This window comes from Trachurus japonicus, chromosome 3, assembly GCF_045865225.1.
Source record: "Trachurus japonicus isolate A0001 chromosome 3, Traja_1.0".
NCBI lineage: Eukaryota > Metazoa > Chordata > Actinopteri > Carangiformes > Carangidae > Trachurus > Trachurus japonicus.
The window spans coordinates 28420192-28425359 of NC_140909.1; the positions used below are offsets into that span (position 1 = coordinate 28420192).

The window sequence follows — 5168 nt, forward strand, 5'->3', positions numbered from 1 at the left end:
TTCCATTTTTGGAAATGCTTTTTCTAGTTATTATTCTCCTTCATCTTCCGGACGATTTTCGATTCGCAACTAGGACATATTATATATCAAAACGTGCGGCTTGATCGGGATCGCTGTGCTATTACCTTTCTCAACAGTTTACGAATTTTTCGCGATGTAAGTCGCGAAAAACTGCGCAAAATTTTTGCATGTAAGTCAATGGGACGGGCGGAAAAAAAAGACCAATCATTGGAGTTTAACAAACGTCTACTGCTCAGGCATACTTTCACCTAGAGACTCCATTTAAACTTTAAACAGTAGACACAAGTCTTGTGTATTGTCGTATTACTCCACGTTTTGATAGGTCATATAGTTTTTGATCAATCCACGATCAATGACCATGATCATTTTTGGAGAAATTATTAGATTATAATGGGTGTGTATTGCATGGAATGTTCGTGTCAGAGTGCGTGATGTCATCGGTTAGAGTGGGAGAGATGCCAGAAAAACTCCAGATTTTTTCTCTATCCAAACTCCAAACGGCCACAATTCACACTCTACACACATAATTTCGGCCACGTTTGTAGACGAGCTCATCCTTGATCTCTTAATCTGCTCAAAATATCAGAGAGACTTACAGAATTTAAACTCTGAGCCTCTAAGTGCGGCCACGTCTGTCTCTGCTCCTCATTGAGTCCAATACAAATATTTTCTGAGAGAAGCAGAACGGCCTGATGTTTTAAAACTGCCAGCGTCGCCAAAATATTTACTGTAGAAACACCAAATCGTACCGAAATTTTCAGTAAGTCCTTAGAGCAACGTTGATCTGTGTTTTGTTCTGATAGGAGTTACCGTTTTCTCACCCTAAGCCTAAATGTGAGGCCGGTGCAGAGGCAGAAAATGGCTCTTTTTCTTCACGTTTCTGTCTGTCTCAGCCTGCAGGGGCTCGTTAACTTCATAAACAATCCACCTGGCGCTCGTTTAAATGTTTATAAACACAGACACAGCTAAATCAGACTGACACAGGATGCAGCTCATAGTCACACACACACACAGACTCTAGAACCAGCTTCATGTGATTACAGTTACACACACACACACACACACACACACACACACAGGTAACTTCATGTGATTACACACACACACACACACACACACACACACACACACACACACACACACACACACACACACACACACACACACACACACACACACAGGTAACTTCATGTGATTAGCCTAAATGTGAGACCGGTGCAGAGGCAGAAAATGGCTTTTTTTCTCCACGTTTCTGTCTGTCTCAGCCTGCGGGGGCCCCTATCGCCGTGGTAACCTCTTTGATCCTCAGGCCAGAGCTCGTTAACTTCATAAACAATCCACCTGGCGCTCGTTTAAATGTTTATAAACACACACACAGCTAAATCAGACTGACACAGGATGCAGCTACTAACTAACTATGTGTCAAGTCAGTCACACACACACACAGACTCTAGAGCCAGCTTCATGTGATTACAGTTACACACACACACACACACACACCTACACACACACACACACACCTACACACACTATGCCGGTACAATCGTTTCATAATGCATGCGCACATGTCAACTGAACGTGTCACACCCGCGTGCTTTGACGCCTGTGCAGCAGACAGCGCCTGACGTGTAATGTAGTTTCCTCATTGACTTATAATGGCCCGCCGTTCACGCGCACGTTCACGTGTGATGACTGCTGCGCGCCGGTAATCACACTACGCGTAGTGGTCACGTGTAAACATTCATGCGTTTTGTAGCAAACGCACGCATTAACGCTCGCATGAATCTGATTGAACAATTTTGTCAGGCGTTCACGCCTACGCGGAAACGACGTGCGCAACATCTGTCACACGTGACAAGAAGCTGTGTGCGCATGAAGCAGATTGTGCACGTCTGTCTGTCCCTGTTTGACTTACTTTGTCAGGCGTTCACACGTGCGTGCGTTCGCAGGATCTGTTGCTTCACGGCCGGAAGTCGATCTGCACGGCGTGCAGCACTGCGCGTCACTTGACGCGTCGTGTAGTTGTTCTGTGTTCCATTTTCATCCAGTAGATGGTGCTATCAATCCAACACGACATAGACTGACATGATTTATTTGAAACGGAAAAACGAAATAATTCTGTTTCTGATTCTTTTACTTTGCTTTCTGGCCTACTACACAGACACAATTAATCAATGACAAACATTTGTAAGTTAAGCGCCACGCCCCCCGCACGTTATCAGTTCATTGACAGCTGCTGGGACAGCTGGAGAGGTGCGTTGGGCTTTTTTTTTTTTACTTTATTAAAAATAATAACTAAACAGTCAAGCCATCAGGAAGGTTGAAATTTAAATACCAATGCAGAATCGGTGTCAAACATGGAGCATAAAAAGACATGACATCACTGAGCCTCCTGTCCTAATATAATTATCTCATGGGTCTTTTGTGGTGGCAAAAAGTTTTCTATCCATTCAGTAAAGAATGAGCCTGGCTCACAGCTGAACAACACATCACAAGGTCAGGATTAGTAGCCTTGTAGTAGTAGTACCCAGCAAACATTTTGACGTCTATTTCACATCTAATTAACGTCGGTCGGGCAGGTTGATTTGACGTCGATCTCAGGTGCTGAAATGAAAGTTTTTCTGACATCGGTAAATGACCGGTGTCATTTCGACGGCAACATTTTACGGAGACGGACACATTTCAACCTTTTTATCAAAATACACATGTAATGTATTCTTCAAAAGACTACTACTACTTCAAAAGATGTTTACCAAAATTGTGTCTTTCAACTAGTCTGCATAGCTACATGTGTAATTCCAGAGAATTCTCAATGCTCTATTCTACAACTATTTGAATCAACTGCATCATAGTCAAAGTCTGATAGACATCAACTCACACCAGCAAATTTCACTTTTGCTAACTTAAAATATCACAGTAATAGTGAACCTGAAATTTTGATAGCAAATAAACTCACCTGTGATAAAGTTAACAAATATTGTATTGATGTTCACCCATACCTAAGTAGTACATGGACAAAAATAGACAGCATTCTGGACCATATATATTTAATGAGTTATCTAAATACCCTTGAATAAAAAATGGACACGTTTAATGTAACAAATATTTTATTTTTAATTATCAAGGTCCTGTGAGGTCTGCCGCTTCCCCCCGCTTCTTGCTGGGACATGCTTCAGGTGGATCTGGATCACAATTTCAATGTCTGCATCTGTGGCCTTGATGTTCCATCTCTTCACAGCAGCTGGAGAGAGGGCACAAGAAAAAAATAAACATTTTTACAGAGCGCTGATTCAGATTTTTTATTTAACCAGGCAGAATCATTAGGAACAAGTTCTTATTTACAATGATGGTCTGACAGATGCTAAATGCACTGAATGGCAGGAACACTTTGTTTTGGGAGCTGAAAGAGTAATGAAAGAACCACTTCTCCATGTATTGTAGGCTACCTCCATCATGAAGAGCTTCCCTCTCACATCTGATGTCATGTCTGAGAGTCTCAAGTAAGCATTTATTCTGGCAGGATTAACAATTGTTATCTGTACACAAGTTGTATAGACTTTTCTCACACTTCACATCTGTGATAATATTTAATTTCTTATACCTGTTTATGCACTTGGTAGTGCAATCCTATATGTTCTTGCCACCAACACTGGACCACAATGTTATCTGTAATGACAGGACAAGAATGCGTTACCCGAGACAAATGTAATCACATATTTTGAAAAACCATCTGCTGTTGTCTGTGGAACAAATTACAGTTATGTGGGTTAAATAACATCAAGTCATCTGCCCCTGTTTTAAGCTGCTGTCGTTGCTGGGACATAGGAGCAATGGTGGGAAAAGAAAGAGTCAAAAATAAAAATGCCCATAGCTGACATAGTTAACCCCAGCAAACATTTTGATGTCTACCCTCCGTGTGTGTGTATCTCACCTGGTGGGTGTCTCTCTTTCTTTAACACCTCATACTGCAATACACCTGTAAAGTGAAGTAAATTGGACAAATGGTTATCAAAACAGGTCTTTGTGAGGGACAGTCAGACACACACAAATAGCAATGTCACTGTGAGAGGCGTCATCCTGACGTGTCTCTCCGCAGATCTCTCCACGCTAGGATAGGGCTGCTTTCTCTCTCCCGGCCGGGAGACCTCATAGTCGTCCATGGTGGTCGTGTTCTGCGACGTGGCCGAACATCTGATGGGCGGGGAGTGTTACGCTGATCCTGGAACATCTTGGCTTTATCCCACAGTAACCACACTGGATCCGGCTCGAAGGACCAATTTGTTTTGTAGATATTCTAAGGACTGTATGTGGACTGGAAGGATACACTTGTGGCCGCTGGGGGGCATCAGTTAAAATGCATGAGTCCAGGGCTGCGTTCCAAAAGCGTGTTGAGTCGCCCTCGTTCACTTGCCCTCAGCACTTGCCCTCGGGGGAATCCCCGCCGCCATCTTAAGGGCTGTTCCATTTCTCTAAACAGCTGAAGTGAACTTGGTGAGATCAACCCTTGAGGGCTGAGTGATCAAGTCAACATCGATGGTCACTCCAGAGCTGTATATCACCCACAATGCATTGCAGTGGTGCACGAAAAATACGTCCATGCGGTGGCGATAATGAACCTCAAGCACCAGTTGTGTGTTTACCACCAAAGAAGAAAATAAATAATAGGGGTCAGTAAATATTAAATTCAATAAACTAGTTTAGCAGTGACATGTCAGAACAAACTATTTACAAGTGGTAGGCTAGTAGAGATATATAATAGGCAAACTTATTTGTCACAAAAAAAACGTGTCTAAAGAGCCTTTTTAATCTGACGTTTCATATTCACATAGTTGCTGTGCCTGAGTTGATGTGTAGTTTTATAAGGCATTTTAATCAGGATTGGTCTGATGAAGCAGAGCTCATCATCAGTGACAGACAGAGAGAAAGAGTAGTATATATTGATATTATAGAGTATTGAATTAAAAAAAACTGGCCAACCCCCCCCCCCCTCCTTAAGGGGCAGTAGGCAGTACAGCGCTACACCTAATGGTGCGTTCCAGGCAGGCTTTTTAACCCGTAAGTCACGACTTCAAGTCACCAGTTACGAGTTTGTAGCGTTCCAGGCAAGTTACGAGTTACGAACTGGGAACTGGGAGTAGATCGATCTA

The 5168-nt window shown here is 42.7% G+C and overlaps 1 long non-coding RNA gene across 1 annotated transcript; it reads right to left on the reverse strand.

The window, feature by feature from the left end:
- Positions 1 to 3110: 3110 nt before the first annotated feature.
- LOC146990107 (uncharacterized) lies at positions 3111 to 4060 on the reverse strand. The gene is made up of 3 exons (XR_015035639.1): positions 3953 to 4060; positions 3623 to 3687; positions 3111 to 3262 (listed from the first exon to the last, which is right to left on the reverse strand). It is a non-coding gene; the product is annotated as an uncharacterized LOC146990107 (long non-coding RNA).
- Between the last annotated feature and the right edge of the window lie 1108 nt (positions 4061 to 5168).